Here is a 26009-nt window from a genome sequence, read left to right on the forward strand (position 1 = left end):
AGTAAACCTGAGAGATTTGAAGGCAGATCTTTTGACCCCAGAGTCAGTGGGCTTTCCAGGTCATTACACTGCCTGGTGATGATGATGACAATGACAAGAGAACATTTTATCTTTATTGTCTACATTATATTATTACCTCTAAATTTGCCCTGTGTGTATTCTGTTTTGTATGTCGTCTCCCCTATTTGAATGTGAGCTCTGTGAGGACAGGGGCCATCAGTTTAGCACTTAGTAGGTGCCTTGCATGGATCTGACCTACTCCTGAGGGCAATAGAACTTGTGGTCATGGCATCTGAAAGAGTAGCCAGTCCCTCATCTCTCATTCTCTGGATTGGGTGACTCAATCCACATTGCTTCATGCTGACAGATACTGGAAGGGAGTGAGTGGTATTACCAGACTGGAAGGGGGTAAGGGTATGGTCACAATTGCTCAGCTATAACTAACTCTCATAAGTTTTAGGCATATTCCAGGTGAATATGTGATGAGGGAAAGGGGGATGGCACCTACTATGTGCCATTGTAGCTTCTGGGTCCCCACAAGCATACTGACCATTTAAAGAAATTAGCTACTGAGGATGCAATTAACTCTTAAACATAAAATAATTACTAAAAAGGGAAGACAAAAGCAATGATAATTACATCAACAACAATAAAAAACAGGAATAATCAAAATATAACAGTCCACCCATAAACCTGGGTCATACTTTCCCACCAATGCATAGAGTGGCCATAGGGGAGAGTGAGCACATCCTTACAGAAACATAACAGTGAGGCACACAACAGGACACCCACGAGCCTGAGGCACCTCACAAATATGGACTATAGGCTTTATATCAATGATCTCTTTTAGGAAACAGTCTGTAGAATACATTTTCCGGCCCTCTTCTAAGTTTCCCTGCTCTCTTATTGGCTGAAGCTGCTTTTCTGCTACTCTTGGGCCCCTGAAGCAACAAGTCAGCAGTGTTGAACCTATTCAGTGAAACAGCACGTCTAAGACTGAGGTCCTTAGCTTTCCAGATCTGTTCTCTTGGCTGGGTGCTAGAATAGTGTTAAGCTATTTCAACAGCAAGCCAGAGAGCGAACTGCAAAACTCTGTAGATCTGCTCTTGCTGTGGTAACTTTCTCCCTTTCAAGGCAGAGATGTTAGTAAAGTGCAACATTAGTAAGTCCCTGTGGGGGTTCTCCTCTTGCGGGCTGTAGATGGCCTTAAAGTCCAGCCAGCTCTTCATACAAAGACAGGATTCCACTTTTCCCCAGTCAGCTCCTGGAGCACACATGCAAAGCTTTTCTATCATCAATCAGCTCTCAAGCTCTAGGTGGCGCTAGAGAGATAAGCCCAGCAGCTCTTCCTGCAGCAGTTGAATGCTGCCTACAAAGAGAGCTCTTGTCCCATGAGCTTTCAGGAGCCATAGACCCTTGCAAGGGCTTCAGCCAGATTTCTCAACTGGCTCAGCCTGAAGCATCTACTCTTATCTTCTGACTCTGCTCCCACTGCATCATTCAAGCAGTGAGGGCAGTCTCCACCACCAGTTTCTTTATTCATAGGGTTGCCATATCTTCTCATTCCAACCTCTGTGTTTTCATCTTCCCATCTCCTGTCTTCTGTCATCAAACTTCACATCGGGGCCTCCTCATGAGTGCTGATCCATATTTCAGGCTGGAAAAATCCCACCAAGTCCACATCTCAATGAGATATAACAATGTGCCATTCCCCGCCCCCCCCCCAGTCCCTTAGCATTCCTGTGATTTACAGTTTCTCATCTACATCCTTCAACATCTTGAAAACATTTCTATGCAAATGAGCTGATGGAAAATGATGTGCTGCAGCCACTCTCACCTCCATTTAGTACTTGTGCCTTTGGGCTGCTCACAGACAGGGCTTGTGAATGCATTGATTTGAGGAGCAGTTTTCTCTCAGGTCATCAGAACTGTCTCAAGCTGCTTTTCTCAGAGCAATGTCCTTATTTCTGCCCTTTTTGGCAAACAAAATGTCCACATATGATTGAGACAGTACCTTCTATTATCTTGTTACAGCCTCACAACCACATTTTCAGTATTACCTCCATTTTGCTGATGGGAAAATTGAGGATTAAGTGAGGTTAGGTGACTTGCCCAAGGTTATATGGGTAGTAAGAGAAAAAACTGAGATTTGAACCCAGGTCCTCTAACTTTAAATCCATTTGACACTTTGATACCTTCCAGCTTCTAGCATGACTATCTTCAGTTCCATTCAATCCAATAAATACTTATGAGGTACCCACCTTGTGCCCAGAACTACTCCAGGCAAAGAACATAAGGATGAACAAGAGCAGAGGCCCTGCCCTCAAGGTACTTCCATTACACAGCAGGGACCCATACACATATATAAGTATATGCAGGGTAAGACATCAAAAGAGAGAGGCAGACATAGTGCTTTAGGATATTTGAGTGGAGTGGAGGGATGGTACATGAAGGAAGGTTCCACTGCCTGAAATGGGCAGTGGAGACACTGGGGGCAGTCTGCAGGAAGGCACATAGGCAGGAAGAGAAAGTGAAGAGAGAGGGGCTTGTCTGGAACCTAGGAAACTGCAAGTTTGAGATTGGGAGAGATGTGGAGGGCCTCAAAAACCATTCCAAGGGGTTTGTATTTATTCCTTTCAGCCAGTGCAGAATCAACCTTCCCTCTGAGGAAGGATGGCCATTCCCACAGAGGAAACAGTGAAGTGAGGAGGATGGGTTTAGGGAGAAAGATAATGAGGTCAGTGTGTCAGAGGTTGAGATGCCAACAGGACATCAGGGTAGAAATATCCAAAACAATCAGAATTCAAGTGCTCAGGAGAAAGATGAGAGCTGGATATGTGGGTCCAGGAGCCTTCTGTAACTCAGGGCAACGGTGACTAGTCTGAATTCTTTGTTGGCAAAGTAGGGACCAAAACTATCATTCTCATCCTCATTTTGTCTGATAAATGGAGTCAAGAAACAGCTTTTAACTCTTATTCTGGAATTCTGCCAAGGGATTCTCCCCATTGGAATAAATTCAATTACATGAAATTAAAAGGCTTTTGGATAGATAAAATTAATACAACTAGAGTAGGAAGGGAAATAGTTGATGGAAAAACAGTCTTTTAATTAAATATGTCTGACAAGTGCCTGATATTCAAGCTAGAGAGAGAAGTAACAAATATATAAAACCCAAAGCCTTGATTGGGGGTGGAGGGAGGGTTCACCAAAGGAGAACTGCAAATTGTTAACGATCATATGAAAGACCCAAGTCACTGATAAATGCAAATCCAAGCATCCCTGAGGTGTCACAACACACCCAGCAAATTGTAGACTATAATCTATGTTAGTGTAAGGAGCTAAAATTCTAGCTGTACTGTCTAAAATATCTAATGAGCGGTCGCCAATAAATTATAAGTTTTAGCAAGAGTTAGACTTTTAAGCATTTATTAAGGAGAATAAGAATTTGGTAAAGAGAGAGAGAAAGGCCTACATTCATCTATCTATTAAAGGGAGAGCACATTTCTCACTCCCTTCTCCACTGGAGTCCTCAGGAAAGAGCCCGAGTCAGAGCGCCAGGCTCCCCCTTCTTCCTCCCACAGGCAAACGTTACTTCCTGACACCAGAGAAAAGACCCATGGTCTTGCCCTCAGAGACCTTCACCTCATGGTGGAGCTTTTCTACAGTAAGTCTCCAGTAGGTGGCATCATTCCAATCATTACATTAGGAACAGTGGATAGGGAATTGCTTGAGGAAAGACAAACACTACTGCATTGTGGGTAGAGTTGTGAATTATTCTGGCTGTTCTGGTATCTTGCAAAAAAATGTCCATATCCTTTGACCTACTCCCCTTGTAGGCATATACTCCAAAGAGATCATTGACAGAGACAAAAACACTCTTCAAAACAAAATATTTATAGGAGTACTTTGTTAGCAGTAAAGAACTAGAGCCATTATGGTACATAAATGTAATTCTTCCACTTTTCCCTGTGACCCCCTTTAAGGTGAGGACTTTGTCTCTTCCTTTACTAAGAAAATTGAGGTCATCCATCCACTCAACAAGAAGCTTCCATTCTCATGAGGAATACATATACAGGATAAATATAAGGTGAGTAAATGCAAATGTAGACAAAATAGTGAAATAAGAGGTCGTTTGAGAGGGAGGTATCTAAAGGTTGTGGGGATTAGAAAAGCCTTTATGAAAAAGATGATGCTTGTACTGCATCTTAAAGAGAGGAATATCATGAGGTGTCAATTGATGGAAAGCCTATTAAATAACAAATTATTAGGGAGATCCCACGCCTTTCCCCCAAATTTACCCCACTTAAACTATCTTATCTAGGCGGAGTTGTTGCCCCACCCAACTAAAAAACCTTGCAAGAAATTTAATCTAAAGTGGATTATAGCCTATTGTGTTCCACTCCAGAAAATTGGGCAGGGAGATTAGATTCTTTTGTCTAGATTATCATAGAGGAGGTGATGTGGGTATAGGTAAGTCTCTTTGACCAAGACTAGTGAGTGAAGTCATGTCCCCCAACCTCTCATTAGATTAAGTCCACCTCTCATTCCTCTCATTAATTGTTGTTGTTTTTTAACAGTTTGTGAAATTACATCTTTAAACTATCTTTATACACTCTTCTATATCACAGAGCTGACCACCAGGTAACCAATATTGTTGCACTTCCCTCTGTGTAGCTTATTTTTCTTCTTCAAAGTCGGTTGGTTTCTTCCTCTTTTACTTCTCAAACTCCTGGGTTCCCCAGGTATTGAGGAAGTAAAAGCCTATAAATGGGGAGGGGGGGCGACCCGCAGAGTGGAGTTCTGCGTCCTGCGGAACATATTCGGGATGCCCTTCGTGAAGTAGTAGCTGGGGAAGGCTTTCTGCTCGAACGGGGACAGGCTGTAGGAAATGATGTGCCTCACCCGGATCAGGTTCCCGAACTCGCGGCCCATCTTTGCGGCGCCTTCTGTCCCTGTGTCAGGACACTTCGTCCTCCAAAAGCTTCGGCTCCTTCCTCCGGGCTCCTTACATTTCCCGGGCAAGAAGCGGATTGGATCCCTCTCATTAATTGTTAACCAATCAGAGTCAATTGCCACTCTCAGGAACACCCCTTGACATCATCCCTCACTCTTTCCTCTTTTCTCTCACTCTCTGACAAGGAGTACCCCTTTTCCTTGCCAAGGCTAACCTCTGTACATTTATTCTTAATATCATCCCCTCCCATCTTCAATCACACAAAACCCCAATCTAAATTAAGAAATAAAAAAGACTCCCGGACCTCAAATTATACCCACAAAGCAATAATCATAAAGAGTGTCACTGATGAGTAGATAAATAAATCAGTAAAAACAAACTACATGTGGAAGAATCAGTCTCTTTAGAACTCAATAATACAGTCTTCAATAAACCCAAATAGACAAATTGCTCGGAGAGGAATTCCCTATTTGACACAAAGTACTGAGAAAGCTAGTGACTATTTTGGCAGAAATTAGGATTATAAAGCCTGCCATTCTGGGTCAGTCCGCCCAATTTATATTCACATTGGCAGGCTGGATTCCCAAAGAGCTACTAAGTCCTTCTCCACTCAGGGTACTAGGGTAACACTGAGGAGTTGTGGTTTCTATTACAGTTGCTCTTGAGTCTCCATGACAGATTATCAGCCAGTAGAATCAATTAGCTTTTTAGAAATTGATATTTACTAAGATGGTATAGTAAGAACAGTTGGTACAAAAAACATCCTCGCCACCCCCCCCCCCAAAAAAAAAACCCTGGATCACATTCACCTATAAGTACATACATGAGTATGATGGCAATGAGAGACAAGTATAGAGAATGTGTGGCTCACAACTCTTGGTTACTAAATGTACTTTCTTGAGTCAATAGCTGGCATTCTTTTCAGATTCAAGTGGATGGGTACCTTAAAGTTGCTTCCTCTCTTGAGTGTCTATACTTCTGCATATTTCTTCATATTTGTAAGGAGTTGAAAGGGACCTTGGAGATCAAATGATCTAATCCTATTTTACAGAGCAGCAGTAAATTGAGGCCCAGAAAGTGGAAGGGGTTTATTCAGAAAATAATAGCATGTTAAACTCTACATTAAATCAAGGAGAAAAATCCAAGATGTTATTAATATAATTTTTGCAAGCATGAATGACTTGCTAGAAGCAATATGTCCCAATGACTAATTCACTAGAGATTCATATATATATATTTCTTGAATCAATGAATGAACCAATGACTCTCTGAGCTCAGATAGACTTTAAAGATCATATAGTCTAATCTATGCTTGCATATGAATTATTCTCTACAAAAAAAAGATACAAATGAATAGTCAACCAACTGCTGCTTAAAGATTTCCACAATTGGAAACTCACCTTCTTCCCAAACAATCCATCCAACTTTGGGATATACTTTAATCAGAAAGGAGAAAGCATATCAAAACTCAATTCTTACTCTCATTGCTATCTCTTCCTGTCAGCTTCTATGTTAGCATACACAGTTTATACCTAGAAATCTTTTACCACATTGTGACTTAATTTCTTCCTATGTGCCATGGGCATGAAGGCTGATATAATTGGTGTCCATAAGGACATTGCTCCCTGCTGGTTCTCCTGCCTATCTGACTATTCTTCTTCACCCTGCTTTGCTGGATCACAAGCCACTTCCTCCCCTCCAATTGTGGATATCTTGTCCCCTAGTACTCTGGCCTGAACCTCTTTGTTTAAAAAATATCTTCTCTAAACTGCACTCCAGACTTCCTTTATGATGCACTGCACCAGTTTAGTCTTCCCTTTCCCACCTTGTCAGCTTCCTTTTATGGGTTATCTTCCCCCTTGAGAATGTAATCTCCTTGTGGGCAGCAACTGTTTTCCAACTTATATTTGTATTCTCAAAACAGTGCCTGACACATAGTAAATGCTTTAAATAAACTTGTTGACCAAAAAAATTAATTTTTACTGATATCATTTCATACTTTGCAAAATTTTCCCCCAAATTCTTCCTTCCTCTTCCCAGAAGGCCATCCTACATAACAAGTAATATTTTAAAGAGAAAAGAGAAAAGTCAATAGAAAGCAATCAATACATCTTAAAAGTCTAAAAATATCTGAAATGTACCACACCCATCAACCCTCACCTGTGCAAAAGGGTGGAGTGGGAGTCACTTCTCCTATCTCTTCTTTGGGGCTTTGTTTGTTCCTTGTAATATTGCAACATTCACTTTTGATTGTTTTATAATTGTTCTTTCCATTTACATTGTATAGTCACTGTATAAATTGTTTTCTTGGCTCTGCTAACTTCGCTTTTCATCAGTTCATTTAAATCTTTCCATACTTCTCTCTATCATCTTTGTTATTTCTTATGTTTTGGTAATGTTCTTTTATATTCATATAAATCAACTTGTTTCACCATTCCAGTCCCAAGAGAGGAGGCACCCTGAGGAGCAATATCAATTGCAATCCTAAGGGAAGAAAAGCTTTTCCTGGGTAAGGACCAGAGACAGCAATGAGTATACCTTTCCCCAGATCACATCACCTTGGAAGCACTGAAAACTTCTAAATCTCATGAACTAGCTCTGAAAACAGCAGTCAGTTCAAAAAAAGATCTGAAGCTTCAGATAGTACCCCTTCCCCCACATGCCAAGAACAGAGCCTATCATGAACAAAGTTCCAAATTAAGAAACAGGGTTGGAAAATGATCAAAAAATACAAAAAAAAAAGTAACCTTACCATAAAAAGTTACCATAGATTCCCTATGGTGATAGGGAAGATCAAGACAAAAACTCAGAAGAAGACAATGAAGTCAAAATAGCTACAAGAAAAACCTCAAAGAAAAAAATGTGAATTGAATACAAATCCAACAGGAATTCCTAGAAGAGCTAAAAATGATTTTCAAAATAAAATAAGACTGCTGAAGGAAAAGATAGTTAAAGAAATGAAAGCAAAGGGGAAAATATGAAAAAAAAACAATTAAAGGCTTGGCACAAAAAAAAAATACTGAAAGAAAGGCAGTGAGCTCCTGAACTCATGATACGATCGCTCCAAAAAACATCCAAATAAGGTCATAGGAAAATGCCCAGAGCAGCAAAACTCACAGAAGAATGTGCTGAAATCATCTTCTAACCAAGAACGGCTTGGAAGGTCAGAAGGAGGGAGCTGCTGTGCTCATACAGGAGTCGGGCCCAACCCCACAGTCACCCTGACACAGATGCAGTCTCAGGAAGTCCTCACCAGAGAAGGAGACCCCCAGAGCCTCTGAATCAGCTGAAGCACCAGTGTTGTCTGGAACTAAGCTCACAGTCTGGTGAGTGGGCTGAGCCCTGGGCAGGGGAGAGACTACAGGGGTCTATGCTGGTGATAAGGCAGAACTTGGATTCTATACTCCTACTGAGAACCAGGTGGTAGGCTCGAGTAGAAGTGGCCCAGGTGGAGGAGGGGCACAGGCTCGTCGGAGCTAACAACCACAACACACAAAGCTGGTTGATTGGCAAGTTGGTCTGGGGTCATCTAGGACCAGGAAACAGGCCAGGTGAGGGAAGAATCTAATTCTCCTTAAATCATACCACCTGGGACTTCTGAAGCTTGGGATACTACAGCCTGGAAACAGTGCCCCACTTTAAGGAGCTAAAAGTCTAGTAAAAGAAAAGCAAGATGAGCCAACAGAGAAAGGTGAGGACCATAGAAAGTTTCTTCAGTAACAAGGAAGACCAAGGGGCACCCTCAGAGGAAGATGTCAACATCAGGACCCCTATATCTAAAGTTTCCAAGAAAATATGAATTGGTCTCAGGCCATAGAGGTGCTCAAAAAGGACTTTGAAGATAAAATTAGAGAGGTAAAGAAAAAAAGGAAAGAGAAATGAGGGTGATGCAGGAAAGACATGAGAAAAAAGTCAACAGCTTGAAAAGTCAAATGGAAAAGGAGGTACAAAAGCTCTCTGATGAAAATAATTGCCTAAGAATTAGGATTGAACAAATGGAAGCCAGTGACTTTATGAGAAACCAAGACACAATAAAGCAAATCCAAATGAATAAAAAAATAGAGGGCAATGTGAAATATCTTCTGGGAAAAACTGCCGACCTGGAAAATAGGTCCAGGAGAGATAATTTGAAAATTATTGGTCTACCTGAAAACCATGATCAAGGAAAGAGCTTAGACACCATCTTCCAAGATATTCTCAGGGAAAATTGCCCTGAAATTCTAGAAGAAGAAACTAAAATAGAAATTGAAAGAATCCACCAATCACCTCCAGAAAGAGATCCCAAAAAGAAAACTCCTAGGAATATTATAGCCAAATTCCAGAGTTCTCAGGTCAAGGAGATAATATTGCAAGCTGCCAAAAAGAAAGAATTCAAGTACTGTGGAGCCCCAGTCAGGATAGCACAAGATCTAGCAGCTTCTACATTAAAGGACCACAGGGCATGGAATATGATATTCCAAAGGGCAAAGGAAATGGGATTACAACCAAGAATCACCTACCCAGAAAAACTCAGAATTATCTTTCAGCAGAAAAAAATGGGACTTTAATGAAAAAGAAGACTTTCAGATATTTTTGATGTAAAAACCTGAACTGAATGGCAAATTTGACTTTCAAATACAAGACCCTAGAGAACCATAAAAAAAAAAAAATTGGAGCTGGGGGGAGATACCTGGGGTTGTACAGTGGATGACTGTCTTGTGTCTGAGGCCAGGTTTTGGCTGGGATCCCCTGGGTCACTTAGCTAGGTGATAACATATTTAGGATTAAATTGAGGGGTGAAGGGAATTCATTGGGGGAGGGGGAAGGGCATACGCAAAATCCTACATGAAAGTAACAGGAAAAGGCTTATGGAGTGGGGAAAGAGATGGGAGAGAAGCAGGGCGGTAAATGAATTTTACACTCAGGAGAAAAGGCTCAAAGATCTTAAACTCATCAGAGCTGCCTCAAGGAGGGACTAGCAGACACACCCAACTGGGTGGAGTAATCTGTTTAATCTGGGCAGTAAATGAGCCTAACACTCATCAAAATCAAAGACCTCAATCTCATTAGAATTGGCTCAAGGAGGGAATAATGTACACACTCAATTGGGTGGAGTAATCTCTATAACCCTGCAGGAAAATAGGAGGGGAAAGGAATAAAGAGAGAGGGGCAAAAGAAGGAAGGGCAGAGTGGGGGAGGGGACAGACAGAAGCAAATCCCTTTTGAAGAGTAATAGGATGAAAGAAGATGGATAATAGAATAAATATCAGGGTGAGGGGAATAGGATGGAAGGGAAACAGTTAACAATAATAATCATAAAAAAGAAAAAAGGGGGGAAAATTGTACAAAAATTATTTATAGCAACTCTTGGTGAAGGCTAAGAATTGAGAATCAAGGGAATGTCCATCAATTGAGGAATGATGGAAAAAGCCGTGTTATATGATTGTGGTGGAATGGATTTATGCTACAGGAAATGACAAACAGGATGATCCCCCAAAAACCTGGAAAGACTAATGAACATCGATGTATAGTGAAGTGAGCAGAGCTGAGAGGACATTGTGCATAGTGACAGCAGTATCGTTCAATGAGTAATTGGGAATGACTTAACTACTCTCAGCAATGCAATGGAACTAATGAGGAAGCTTACTATGCACCCCTATAGAAAGAACTGATAAAAAGAACACTTGTGGATTGTACATATATAACCTGATTGTGATCTTGTGGAGAGGGGAGGAAAGGGAGGGAGGGAAAGAGAAAAATTTGGAACTCTAAATCTTATGAAAATGAATGTTGAAAACTACGCTTACATGTAAATGGAAAATAAAATAAATGTTTGTTAAGAAACAATTTAGGGGGCAGCTAGATGGCGCAGTGGATAGAGCACTGGCCCTGGATTCAGGAGTACCTGAGTTCAAATCCGGCCTCAGACATTTAACACTTACTAGCTGTGTGACCCTGGGCAAGTCGCTTAACCCCAATTGCCTCACCAAAAAAAAAAAAAAAAAAGAAAGAAAGAAAGAAAAAAGAAACAATTTTTTAAAATACTGAAGAAAATAACACCTTAAAAAACAGAATTGACCAAATGGGGAAAGAGGTAGAAAAGCTCACTGAAGAAAATGGTACCTTGGGGCAGGTAGGTGGCACAGTGGATAAAGTGCCGGCCCTGGATTCAGGAGGACCTGAGTTCAAATCCAGCCGTAGACATTTGACACTAGCTGTGTGACCCTGGGCAAATCACTTAACCCTCAATGCCCTGAAAAAAAAAAAAAAGAAAAGAAAATGGTACCTTAAAAATTAGAATTGGGCAGATAAAATTCAAAAGACTGGAAAAAATAGAAGAAAATGTGAACCATCCCAGAGGAAAAATAACTGACTCAGGAAGTAGATCAAGTAGAAGTAATTTTAAAATTATTGAATTCCCTGAAATCTATGACCAAATAAAGAGTCTAGACATCATGTTTCAAGAAATTAACAAAGAAAACTGTCCCAATATCCTAGAACCAGAGAGTAAAATAGAAATTAAAAGAATCCACCAATCACCACAGAAGGAATATCCCAAAATGAAAACTCCTAGGAATGTTATAGCCAAATTCCAAAGCTCCCAAGGCAAAAAGAAAATAATTCAAGCAGCTAGAAAGAAATCATTCAAATGTCATGGGACCACAGTCAGAATCACACAAGATTTAGCATCTACCACACTAAAGGAGTAGAGGGGCTTGGAATATTCCAGAAGGCAAAGAAGCTGGAGTTACAACCAAGAATAATCTACCCAGAAAAACTATGGGGGAGAGGAATGGATATTTAATGAAATAAAGAATTTTCACACATTCCTGATGAAAAGACTAGAGCTGAAAAGAAAAACTAACTTTCAAATACAAGACTCAAGAGAAGCATAGAAAGGTAAACATTAAAGAGAAATCAGCAATCAATACAAATACAACTACAAAACACTTTTCACACACAAAGAAAAACCAGACCTAAAGAGTTGGAGAAAAAAGAATTGCTCATGGGTAGCCTGAGCCAATATAACAAAAATGACATTCTACCTAAGTTAATTTACTTGTTAAGTGTCATACCAATCAATCTGCCAAAGAACTATTTGATACAGCTAGAAAAAAATAGTAACAAAATTCATCTGAAAGAACAAAAGATCAAGAATTTCAAGGGAATCAATGAAAAAAAATGTGAAGTATGGCAACCTAGCAGTTCCAGATTTCAAATTATGTTACCAAGCAGTAATCATCAAAATAATATAGTATTGGTGAAAAAACAGAGAGGTGGATCAGTGGAATAGATTAGGTGCATAGTACCAGATGACCACAGTAACCTAGTTTTTGAAACCCAAAGATCCAAGCTTTGGGGGTAATAACTCAACATTTGATAAAAATTCCAGGAAAAACTAGAAAGCAGTTTGGTAGAAACTAGGCATAGACTTACTTACACTGTATACTAAGATAAGATCAAAACTTATAAATCATTTAGACATAAAGGGTTATATCATAAGTAAATTAGGGCAGGAGGATGGGAAAATGTACCTGTCAGATCCATGGACAAGAGAAAAGTTTATAACCAAACAAGAGATAGAAAAAATTACAGGAAGTAAAATAGATAACTGTGGCTACTTAAAATAAAAAAGCTTTTGCACAAGCAAAACTAATTCAACCAAAATTAAAAAGCAAAAAGGAGGGCAGCTAGGTGGTGCAGTGGATGAAGCACTGGCCCTGGATTCAGGAGGACCTGAGTTCAAGTCCAGCCTCAGACACTTGACACTAGCTGTGTGACCCTGGGCAAGTCACTTAACCTCATTGCCCCACTTAAAAAAAAAAAAGAAAGAAAGAAAGAAAAAGAAAAAAAAAAAGATCAAGCTGTCTAGATTTCACAAGTCTCCCATCCAGGAGACCAGAATGATATCTGTGTCCTGGAACCCTTTGGCAGGCTGGTGAAACCTGTGGCCTCCTCAGAATATGGTTTTTAAATGTATAAAATAAAACACATAGGGTTATACAGCAAATACATTAATAGTAGAGAACAGCTATCAAACTATAAAAGGATTTTTAAAAGTTAACAGACCCCACATTAGGAAATCCAGTTCTGGCTTCTGATGTGCTCACATATTGATGGAACAGGGATCCACAAAAAATGACCAGGAGAAGGTGAGAGTCCTCCCCTCCAGCACATGGGCAAGGCCCCTATGTTTGAGAGTTCTCCAGAACTCCCACATCACTTACTTGATCTGAATCTTGGAGTCTCCCGCACTGAAAAGGGGTTGTCACTTTTTACATAAAGAAATAATGAACCTTTTACCTACAGCATCACAACCTAACCTGCACAATTTTTAAAAGGACATCATTTTGTTTAGTTTGCCTCAGTTTTCCCTCCCTGGTAAAAAAAATTGTGCATTCCCAAAGACATTCAAAATGACTATAAGGTTTAATTCCCTTTCTTATCACACAGCCAAATCTGTAATAAACATGGGGCCATTAAGCCCCAACTATAGAGCTGAGTTGTTAGTCAAGCAGCAGACCAATCTAAAATAGCCTCATGGAGTCAGCTGCTGAGATCTGACTGTCTGGGATCTCTCTGAGTTTGGGAGCAACATGCCCATTACCAGTGACAGAGTGGCCACCTCTCACAATGGGAAGTCTAATAAAAGGACAAACTATTTCATTTTTATTGCATTTGCTGATGGGGAAGTAAGATTACAAGGCATCATTGTATTACCAAGTTGAATGAAGCCAAGCATAACAGTTCTGAACAGGAAATAGCAGGTTTCTTTGACAATGCAGAGAGAGGTGATACAGAGTTGTCTTTCATCAAGCAAATGCTGGCTGTACTCCCCAGGTTCCAAATTTGGAAAATGGCCCTAAGTTGGGGAGCTTTGCTGTGTTGTTTGTTATGTGATGCAGGTTCATTTAGATTGCAACACAATTCTATTTCTTTGGCTCGCAAGCTTTGGCTAGCTTACCAATGTTCAGAGCTTGGGGCAGAGAATCCAGGCCTACCTAAATCTGAAAGCACTGTTATTAAACTCCCACACCTGAGGGCGGGGTATAAGATCTTGTGACTTTTAGAGTAGGAAGGAAACTCAAAGGTCCAAGCACCTTTTAATAGAAGAGGAAACTGAGTACCAAGGACAGGAAATGATTTGCCCAAGGTCATACAACAGGCATGCTCACATAGGTAACAAGGACCAAGTGCAAGCCCTATGATGCCATAACCAGTGATCTTGCTCAAATGTCAGGATGGTTTCCCAGAATCAAACAAAATCCTCTTGTCATAAGGACACAAGATGTGGCAAATCCTTGCCAGCTAATTGCATTGGTTAGAGCACTTGCTAATGAAGTCTAGGTCGTGGCTTCCTTTTAGTAGAAGTCAGCTTAATGTCATAGCTACCATCCACACTATTAACCTTGACCACCCACCCAGGAAGGCTCTAGTCCCAAAGGGGACTTAGTAAGAAAGAGTAGAAGCCAAGCCAAGAAAAAATGTTCAAAAGGCATGTAGGTGACAAGGACATTGCTTCTATGAACTGAAAGTCTTCCCCAAAGGAATGTCACCTCCAACCTTGGGTTTCTGTGACACGAAAACTGAACCACAGGCACAACTCCCATCTATATGATGCTTGGAGGTTTATAAAGCACTGTCCTATGAGAATTATTGTGGTCATTACACAGATAAGGAAACTGAGGCCAGGAAAAGTGAAATGTCTTATTCAAGGTTGAACACCTAGAAAGTCTCAGGGCTAGGTTTTAAACCTAAATCTCCTGATTCTATGTTCATTTCCTTTTCTATTATACTGAACTATTTCTCAGAAGCTAAAAATCTTACCATTCATCATGTAAGAACTAATAATTATGTCCAAGCCTCTTTTGATCATTTTTTCTTATCATTTGACTGAAATATCTCTCCATTCCACTTGGATGATTGTCTAGGGAAATGACAGGGATTGGTGGATCTCCTCACCTCTTTTTTTTTGGGGGGGGGGGACAAAGAAATCATTCATCCATTCATATACAGAGTGATTTCTTCCTAAAATGCCTTTAACACTTCAAAAGAAACAGAGGCAACTCCAGCTTTGGAGCCAACAGCCTTTAGACAAAATCAGCTGTAAGTGAACTAAGTATTAAGCTTTTTTGTTGTTTGTTGTTTGTTTTGGGAGGTGAAGGAGGTGTTTGCTTATAATCTCTATTAAATGGAACTGCCTCCTCAGATGGTGATTAGCCTTGGATTATTAAATTAGTAAGAAATAAATTCTTTAGCATGTCAATTTAGTATTAGGAAAAGGATAAGGATGGAAAAAGTGGAATTTTCATCTATTACTCAACTTGGCAATTACATGGTAGGCTGCACCTGACAATTACCAATTACCAATGTGTTTTGTACCATCTTCTCTTAGTTATATCCATCATGGTTATAAAAGTGGCTAGTTTTCAAAGTACACCTAATGAATTTCATCACTGTAGTAGTAGACAGTGTAGACAGATGTACAACCTCAGGTTGGCTCTGAGACCTCTCCACGCTGTTCATTATCTGTGTCAGATGCTCCAGACACACAGGTTAGGACCTGACCTTTGAGTCACGCATGCTCAGAGCTCCTTCCTCAGGAAGGCAGTGAGACACTCAGCAACAACAAAGCCAGGCATAGCATATCCACTTTGGGATCCTGGCAATCCCTCAGAACTCTGAAAACATGGAGTGCTACTTGTATGACAGGTGGGCTGTTGGATGGACTCTAATAAAGACCCAGCCCTGGTCAAGGAGAAAGAAGGATCCCTGCATGGCTCAAGGAAGCTTAAGAGTCTTGATGATGCCAACATCCCACTTGCACTGTCTAGCCTACTGTATAGCTCAGTTGAGACAAAAGTACATCCACACCTTCTGATTGAGCTAAATGTCTTCCCTTTTGATCAGAACAAACTTGCCTGAAGACTCCAACCACAGTTGGTCTCTACCTTTCCCATGCCTTTGGTGTGTATCCCACCCTCAGCATCCCCTTGCCCCCAGGGCTTATAAACCTGATATTCCCTGATTTTAATAACTTCTCAAATCTAATTACCATTTTACAAAGCTTAGAAGTGAGGTAGCTGAGGCAGCTAGGTGGTGCAGTGGATAGAGCACCAGCCCTGGAGTCAGGAGTACCTGAGTTCAAATCTGGTCTCAGACACTTAACACTTACTAGCTGTGTGACCCTGGGCAAATCACTTAACCCCAATTGCCTCACTTTAAAAAAAAAGAAGTGAGGTAGCACATTATCTTCCTTATTTTACAAAGGATTTAAACCATGCTCCGAGAGGTGGTGACTCCACCACTATCTCACAGCTGTAGACACACAAAGGAGGACCAGAACTTGGGACACTCCTGGCTCCAACTGCATCTTTCCCTAATGTACTCCCCCTTACCTCAAAGTCCTGTTCCGTTAAGATTCACTCACTTCATATTCTGCATAAAGTCTTTCCTGATCCTCCACCCTAGAAAAACAGCAAGTGCCCTCCCTCGCCAAACCGCATGGTATTGATTTATTTTGTACATATTCGTATTTGCTCATTTTATATTTCTTCTGAATATATTTGTACATGTTCTTTAGCATCTCCCATTAGGATGAGTGCTGCTTGTGAGGAGGGATCACTTCCTTCTTTGCACTTGCACCCCAATGCCTAGCACAGTGCCTGGCACACAAGAGGTGCCAAGAAATACTTCACTGATTCATTCATTTGGGGGTGTGTATTCTGAGTGCTTAATAAATATTTATTAGATTGAGTTAGGCTGGAAGCCCTGCTATTGCTGGCACCATAGATGAATGAATACTTGTTCTATCCCCTCATATGATCTCGAGGTCTGAGTGCCCATAATGAAAAAAAACAACCAAAGTAAACTAAGCTCCTTTACCCGAGTTGGAGCTAGTAAGTGTTTGAGGACAGATTTGTACTCAAATCTTCCTGATTCCAGGCCCAGCACTCCAGCTACCTCTACAGAGGTCTAGTAACTTACTCAGGGTCATGTAGCTGGCGAGCGTCAGACTCAGGTCTCCCTGATTCCAAATCCGCCACTCTATTCAGTGCTCCACTTAGCTTCTAAAGAAAGGGTTATTATTGCCAGCCGGCTTTCTCTTCTTGTAAACAAGGAAGGTATGCCTCCCCTCTCGTGTGTCTGTTCTTTCTCTGACATGGCTGAAATGTCATTCAATTAAAGGGAGAGACAGCCTCCTTCTGCTGCACAACATATGGCCCCCTCTCCTTCTTACAAGATCTAGCTAGCTTCTCAGTGCTGCCTTTTACCAGGTCCTCAAGAGAACAATACCGAAGAACTCTCATAAGGGAACTGGCCTCTGGTTTTAGAGGTACAGCCACCCTGCTCCTTCCTCCTTCCTCTTCCCACTCAGAGGCAATGATCCCCAGCTTCTAAATCAGACACAAGCACTCCTAGGCTCCTAGCACCTCAGGTGAAAATAGGAAATCAGGAAATTACTGGCAGTCTCCAATATTTCCTGCCCCAAGCTATCTTGAGGGTAATTCTATTGTATGCTTTTCATCTGATTTGTTCCTTCTCTCTCTCTCTCTCTCTCTCTCTCTCTCTCCTCTTTTTCTCTGTTTCTCTCTTCCTCCTTTATTTTTTGGCATTTCTACTGATAAAACCTAACAGAGCTAAAAAATGTAAAAGTGCATTAGTTCTCTAAGTCTTGTAAAACAGGGGTTGATGCAATCACCCTGTCTCCTCTAGCTCCCAAACCCATACCCACTTTTGCCTTCACTTCCCCCAGAACCAAAAGGATTATGGCCAGAGGACATGGGCTCCCTTGGATGTCCTTCACACTACTTTCTCAGTATATTCACCATTCCTTTTTCTTTCCCTCCAGTGTTACAGGAAGAGTTGTCCCTACTTATGGGCAATGAATGATCTCATACCCTCCTGCTTAATTCCCAACATCCCATCTTCCTCTCACCCTCAAGCATCTTTAAGCTGTCTTTCCACTGGATCCTTCATTTCCCTAAAACAAAATGCTTCTTTCCTCAATCCTAAACAAACAAAAACTTTCTTGACTTTCCTGCTCCATTTCTCTTCTTTCTTTCACCACAAAATGCTCTTGGAGAGAAGGAAGAGGTGTCTATAGGCTTTATGCTTCCACTAACATACTACCTACTATCTCTCCCACCTGACTTCCCCACCCACAACTCATTTCAAACTTTTCTAAGATCCCTGTTGTTGTTCTTCAGTTGTTTTAATTGTGTCTGATTCTTCATGGCCCCATTTGGGGTTTTCTTGTTGCTGGAATGGTTTACCATTTTATTTTCCAGCTTATTTGACAGATGAAGAAACTGAAGCAAAGAGGGTTAAGTAACATCATACCCAGGCTCACACAGCTAGGAAATGCCTGAGGACAAATTTGAACTCAGAAAGATGAGCCTGACTTCAGACCCAACACTCCATTCACTGAAGCACCACTTAGTGGTTCTTCAAAGATAACTAATGCCCCTCTAATGAGTATCTTTTCCCAGTTGTCATCTTTCTAACCTTCATTGCAATACTTGGCCAAATGGACTACCCTCTCTTGGATACACTCTTGCCCACTGTGTTTCATGATACCACACATTTTTGGGTCTCCTCTAGCTTCTGTGTAGGTGATTCTTCTCCATTCTTCACTTAAATTCAATTCAGTACAAGTCATGACACCACCCCCATGCCCATGATTTAAGAAAAAACATGGATAAGGTGAAGAATGTCCATCAGGATGGCAATGGGGCTTCAGTCCATGTCAAATGAGGATTGGTTGAAAGAACTGGGCAGGTGTAGTCTGGAGAAGATACTTTGCATATCTCTGGTACATTTCTCAGGAGTTATTATGTATTTAGGTTACTTGTGTCCATATAAGGATGTCATATCTGTGATATTCTAGAAGAGGAATGAGGTTAAGCTGGGCCCTATCTGTTCTTTTGGGTTTTCTGTTTGTTTGTTTTTGTGAGGCAATTGGGGTTAAGTGACTTGCCCAGGGTCACACAACTAGTAAGTGTCAAGTGTCTGAGGCTGGATTTTAACTCAGGTCCTCGTGACTCCAAGGCCAGTACTCTATCCACTGTGCCACCTAGCTGCCTTGCCCTATCTGTTCTTAATGAAACCATCCTGCTATGAAGTTTCCTTTTCTAAGTATTCACAGACTATCCTTTTAAAATCCTTCTGTAATCCTGCCAGGAAGCAAAGTCAAGTTCAACAGCCTGGAGTTTGAAGAATTGACTTTCTTTTTTGAAATCTGGGGAATTATTTGCCTGCCATGAGCATATATAATCATTCTCAAGATCGAGGGATGCCAAAAGACAATTCGCTGGATGTGGTTCTTGCTACAAAGATACTGAGAAAAGGTAAGGATAGAGGATCCAATCAAATCTGGTGTTTGATAATAATTAGGAATTCAAACCATACTCTTTGACCCAGCAGTGCCACTCCTGGGCATATAGCCCCACATCACCACCACCAAGGAAGTCAAAGACAGAAACAAACATCTAATATGGACAAAAATATTCACAATAGCACCATTTGTGGTACCAAGAAACTGGAAGAGGCTTGGATGTCCTTTGACTGGGGAATGGCTGGAAAAACTATGGTATAGTTTAAAATTATGAATATGGAGAATTTAGAGAATTGTGGGAAGATTTGTATAAACTGATGCTAATCCAAACACATAGAATTCAATGTAAATTAAAAGAACACTAAAAGGAAGTTGAATTCTGAGTTTTGTAAAGGTTCTGGAGAAGAGATAAGGAAATATACAATGGCAAAAAAGGTAAAAATGGCTAGCACACTTGTACACAGTGTCAGAAATGGTTGTTGTATTGGATGTGTTTGCTCAATTGTTCTTCTTAGTCACAAGGACAGCCAGGTGAGCAGAAAAAACATCTGTCAGATAAGCAGATAAGAAATTAGTGTGATGTAAATTTAAAAGGACCGATGAAACATGTTTTTAAATAAAAATCAAAGTTCCAGTCCTTGACTTTACCAAAGCAGAGATTTGGATAAATGGTTTTGAAAATGAGGGGGCAGCTAGGTGGTACAGTGGATAAAGAACTGGCCCTGGATTCAGGAGGACCTGAGTTCAAATCTAGCCTCAGAGACTTGACACTTACTAGCTGTGTGACCTTGGGCAAGTCACTTAACCCTCATTGGCCTGCCCCCCCCCCCAAATAAAAAGAAAGAAAAGAAATCAAGAGCAAGCCATTTCTCCTTTCAGGGTCTCAGTCTCTCCATCTATCACATGAGAGAGTACTGGACTAGCTTACCTTCCAACCTTCCATTTCTACTGTTCTTTGATTCTAGAAAATGGCCCCAAATTCTTCAGTTCACCTTACTGGTTACAAAGGAGTGCATACAGGGTATTAATAGAGGATATGCTGGCACACTTAGAAATGTCAGGTCAAAGGCAATGTACAACTACCAGGTGTGCCAGCACACACAGCACATCTTCTATGCTCTTCTTTGATTCTTTGGGTGGCACATTTCTACCCAGAAGGCTATGTCCTGTCTCTTGCCATTCCAGATAATGCCACAAATTATCACAAATTGTTCAACCTATTCATCATTTTGTACAAGATCATACTGACTAAAGAATCTGAAAGATCAAGGTAAATTGCACCCTTATGTGCAAACATTCCTTAAATTTGTGAGTAACTATGATCAGTTGTTCATGGCTGTAAAAAAAAGTCCAAATCCTCATCAACAACAATAGTAGCCAAAGGATCCATTGGAATTGGTCAATTTTAGAAAAAGAACTGAACAAGCCATCAATGAACACCCTAAGAAAAAATCCCCAGGGCCAGATGGATTTACAATTGAATTCTACCAAACATTTAAAGGAATGTGACACACTGAAACCCCAACTAATAGACCTCCTAGCTAGATGGCTGAAAACTAAGCAGAGACACACTTCTGTACCTCCACTGACAACTTGGAGACAAAAACTAGATGGCTGGAAGTTGACAGGATTGAAATGTAAATTCTGGATTATCAAAGAAAACCAGCATCCTTCTTCCCCATTATAAAATGAATAGTTCAAAAGTGAAAAAATGGAGGCAGCTAGGTGGTACAGTGGATAAAGCACTGGCCCTGGATTCAGGAGGACCTAAGTTCAAATCTGGCCTCAGACGCTTAACACTTACTAGCTGTGTGACCCTTGGCAAGTCACTTAACCCCCATTGCCCCACCAAAACAACAACAACAAAAGTGAAAAAATGTCCCTTCCTGTCCTTTTCTCTTTCTTCATCTTCCAAAATGGAGGTTTAAGCTATGTAGCTTAAAACTTCACTAAAGCCCTTAGAACACCCTGTGAAGGAGATATGGCCATCTGTGTTGCAATGAATTTTGAAAAAGAGATCACCGAAGGGCAACATGGACATGCACTCATTGGAGCATAATGGGAACAACTGGTCTGAGAGCTGTGGAGTCATACAGCCAGTAATGAAGCAAGGATGGATTTATCGCCCAAGTATTGTGCTGAGGTCGACATAATATTAAAACTCCCAGAGAAAGATCTCTATTACATTGGAAAGATCCTTTATGAAGGATTTAGAGAAAGGTATGGACAAGAGTCAAAAAGGATTAGAAGGTATGCATGGACTGTCATCTGCACTGGGGAAAGGACTTGTCACATTAATGACAGTGTTGATGCATCAGAGTATTGATGTGAATGACTTAAAAAATCACTTTTCTGAAGAAATATATTAAGAAGCTATTGGATGACAAACTAGCTTTTTGGGTAAAGCATTATTTTCTTCTTAATCCATTCCTTCCTGGCTTTCTCCTTAATTATGGAGAACTGTTTGGATAGCATATCAAAGTATCTCTTTCCTAGGTATCCCAAAGGACATAGTTTGACTGGACCATGCCAACTCTAGTGATCCTTGTCTCTCATCAATCCATCAAAGTAGGTCTCAGAGTACTGAGCTTACACTGTTTGCTTTCCCCCAGCAAATCCATCAGCGACTGTCATTACAATCCTGAAAGGGAGTGTTTTGGATCAGACTCTAAAGAGACTTGTGGTCAACATTTCCATATGAAGCATCCCAATAGTTTGGTGACTAAGAGCTGTCCTCCTGGACTCATTGAATATCTTTCCAAAGATGGGACTACCTCCTTCTTTGGTTTCCTTCCAGATATCTTCCATCAGCGTATGCTCTTGATGCCCTTCTCTTGCTAGGTGCACAACTATCCTATCACACTGATATTAACTTGACTGACGATTGCTTGAGTGAGGAGGAAACCGTGTGACAGAAAATGGGTAAGACCTCAATTGCCACAGATGGATAGAATAGGAAGCAACTGAAAGAACTGTCTCAAGAGGAAATTCGGTGCCAGAAACTAGAACTCATTTTATTTTGTTTGTTTATTTTTTTCTTTCTTGCATTCAATTTCTCTACCATTTCTAATTAAATCAGAGATAATGGAAATAACCAGGTCCTTGCATTATCCCTCCAACTTGACAAGCAAATGATAGATCAATGTGAAGTGGAAAAGGAGATAAATTCTCAGAGTAGGCAATGGACCAAAAGATTGTAATCACCATTATTCTCCCTGCCTTAGGTCTGACTCATACCCGACAGGAAGACAGAGCATCCTTTCTTATCTTCACTGTCTCCTATTATCATGACACCCATACATACTTAAGAGGATGGGGTGGTCCCAGCTCCTAGAATGCCAACTTCTGAAAGGAGTGGACTTCTTTGGAGCCTCCCATGATACCAAAGACATAGAACACACAGATTCAAAGGTTGTTATGGGTTTGGCTTTGTGGGAGAAAGCAAACCCTGAGAGTTTAGCTGTGAGCACAGAAAGAAAGCCAATACTGTTCAACAAAGAATAAATTGTCTACAAAGTCTGCATTCAAACTTCCTTGATTAAGAAAGAAGATGATGGGGGGGTGGAGCCAAGATGTCGGAGAGGAAGCAGCAAACTGCCTGAGCTCTCCTTCTGTTCCCTCAAAAAGAACATTAAATCAAGCCTCTGGATGGATTCTGAAACTACAGAACCTGCAAAGGGGCAGAGAGACACAGTCCTCCAACCAGAGATAAATTAGCAGACTTCAGGAAAAGGTCGGTCTGACTCGGGCAAAAGGGAGGCCCAGCGCAGGGCAGCAACCCAGCGCCGAGGGGGTCGGGGCAAGTCAGCAGGAGCCGCGGGCCACAGCCGAACAACTGAGGCCCCTGGAACCTGGTTCAAAAATCTGGTGGCCAAGAAGGGCAGTGGAAAAACCTACCTGCACCGGCCGGGAGGGCGACGAACGGGTCAGGTGGGAACTGACGCCAGGAGCAGGCGCCTGGTTGGCCAAGCGCACCCAGACAGGAAGTGCAGGGCGGGGGATCTCCACACACCATAAAGGCCTCAGAGTAAAAAGCCGGTCACACAGCACCTATATCCCTGCACAAGAAGCCCAAAACAGGGACTCTGGTGCCCCGAGGGCAGACCTCAACTTAAAAAATAAATAAATAAGCTGCAATAATGAGTAAGAAGCAAAAAAGAGCCCTCTCCATTGAGAGCTTCTGTATCAATAGGGAAGAAGCCAATGCAAACTCAGATGAGGACAATACCCTCAAATTGCCTACATGTGAAGCCTCACAAGGGAAGGTGAATTGGTCTCAGGAACAAAAAGCCTTCCTGGAAGAGCTCAAAAAGGATTTTAAAAATCAATTGAGAGAGGTAGAAGAAAAAATGGGGAGAGAAATGAAAGCAAAACAAGAAAACTATGAAAAAAGAATCAGCAGCTTGGAAAAGGAAGCACAAAGATTGACTGGCCAAATGGAAAAAAAAAGTGCATAATTTCACTGAAGAAAACAATGCCTTAAAAAATTCAGTTGGCCAAATGGAAAAAAAGGTGCATAATCTCATTGAAGAAAACAATCCCTTTAAAAATTCATCTGGCCAAATGGAAAAAAAGGTGCATAATCTCATTGAAGAAAACAGTGCCTTGAAAAATTCACTTGGCCAAATGGAAAAAAAAAGGTGCATAATCTTACTGAAGAAAACAATGCTTTAAAAATTAAAATTGGACAGTTGGAAGATAAGGAATACATGAGACACCAGGAATCAGTCAAGCAGAATCAAAAGAATGAAAAAATAGAAGAAAATGTGAAATACCTCATTGGAAAGACAACTGATCTGGAAAACAGGTCCAGGAGAGACAATTTGAGAATCATTGGACTGCCTGAAATCCATGATCAGAAAAAGAGTCTAGACACCATATTCCAGGAAATTATTAAGGAGAACTGCCCTGATATCATAGAATCAGAGGATAAAATCATCATTGAAAGAATCCACTGATCACCTCCTGAAAGAGACCCCAAAAGGAAAACTCCAAGGAATATTGTAGCCAAATGCCAGAATTATCAGGTAAAGGAGAAAATACTCCAAGCAGCCAGAAAGAAGCAATTTAAATATCATGGAGCCACAGTCAGGATTGCTCAGGACCTGGCAGCTTCAACATTAAAGGACCGCAAGGCTTGGAATATGATATTCCGGAAGGCAAAGGAGCTTGGATTGCAGCCAAGAATCTATTACCCAGCAAAAATGTGCATTTTCTTTCAGGGGAAAAGATGGACATTTAATGACATTGGGGACTTTCAATCTTTCCTGGTGAAAAGACCAGAACTGAAGAGAAAATTTGATCTCAACATACAAGACTCAAGAGAAGTTTAAAAAGGTAAACAGAGGGGGAGACAAAAAAAAAGGTTACCCTATTAGGTTAAACTGTTTCTATCCCTACATGGGAAGATAATACTCATAACTCTTAAGAACTGTAAATGTATTTGGGCAGAGAGAAGGACTTTACACAGAGGGTATAAATATAAATTGTCTTTGATGTGATGATACAAAAAAAAATTTTAAGGGGTTAAAAAGAGAGTCTCTGGGGAGGAGAGGAAAGGGGAGGTGGAAGGGGATGAATTATATCATATGAAGAGGTGAAAAAAAAAACCTATTACAATAGAGGGAAAGAAAGGAGGGGTGAACATTGTTTCAACCTTATTCTCATTAGATTTGATTCAAAGAGGGAATAACATATACGTTCATTGGGATAAAGAAACTTAACTCATTCTTTAGGGAAGCAAAAGGGGAAGGGAAAGGGGGGGACTGATAGAAGGGAGGACAAAAGCAAGGGAGAAAAGGGTAAAGAAAAGAGAGGGGGGTTATAAAAAGGGAGAGCAGATTGGGGGAGGCAGGGGTAAGAAGTAAAACGTCGGTGAGGAGGAATAGGGTGAAAGAAGGGGGGGAAAGTACAAAGGGGGTAAATAGAATGGAGGGGAATAGACAGTCAGTAATAATAACTGTGAATGTGAATGGGATGAACTCTTCTATAAAATGGAAGCGAATTGCAGAGTGGATTAAAAACCAGAATCCTACAATATGCTGTTTACAAGAAACACATTTGAAGCAGAGAGATACACACAGAGTAAAGGTAAAAGGCTGGAGTAGAATATATTATGCTTCAGCTAAAGTAAAAAAGGCAGGGGTAGCAATCCTTATCTCAGACAAAGTGCAGGCAAAAATAGATCTCATTAAAAGAGATAAGGAAGGAAATTACATCTTGCTTAAAGGTACTATAGATAATGAAGTAATATCAATATTGAATATGTATGCGCCAAGTGGTATATCATCCAAGTTCTTAAAGGAGAAGTTAAATGAGTTACAAGAGGAATTAGACAGTAATACTATACTAGTGGGGGATCTGAATCTCCCCCTCTCAGAATTAGATAAATTTAGCCAAAAAATAAATAAGAAAGAAGTGAAAGAGGTGAATAGATTACTAGAAAAGATAGACATGATAGATGTTTGGAGAAAATTGAATGGGGATATAAAGGAATATACCTTTTTCTCAGCAGTACATGGCATGTTTTCAAAAATTGACCATGTATTAGGGCACAAAACATCATAATTAAATGTAGAAAGGCAGAAATAGTAAATGCATCCTTTTCAGATCATGATGCAATAAAAATTACATGTAAGAAAGGGCCAGGGAAAAGTAGAATGAAAATCAATTGGAAACTAAATAATTTCATTCTAAAGAATGAATGGGCCAAACAAGAAATCATAGAAACAATCAATA

General features: G+C 40.7%; 1 protein-coding gene and 1 pseudogene across 2 annotated transcripts in view; both read right to left on the reverse strand.

The window, feature by feature from the left end:
- NRG1 (neuregulin 1) overlaps positions 1-26009 on the reverse strand; it is an 818450-nt gene that overhangs the window by 624932 nt on the left and 167509 nt on the right. The gene's annotated exons all lie outside the window — the stretch shown is intronic.
- LOC122731589 lies at positions 4676-4932 on the reverse strand (annotated as a pseudogene).

This window comes from Dromiciops gliroides, chromosome 6, assembly GCF_019393635.1.
Source record: "Dromiciops gliroides isolate mDroGli1 chromosome 6, mDroGli1.pri, whole genome shotgun sequence".
In the NCBI taxonomy this organism is placed as follows: domain Eukaryota; kingdom Metazoa; phylum Chordata; class Mammalia; order Microbiotheria; family Microbiotheriidae; genus Dromiciops; species Dromiciops gliroides.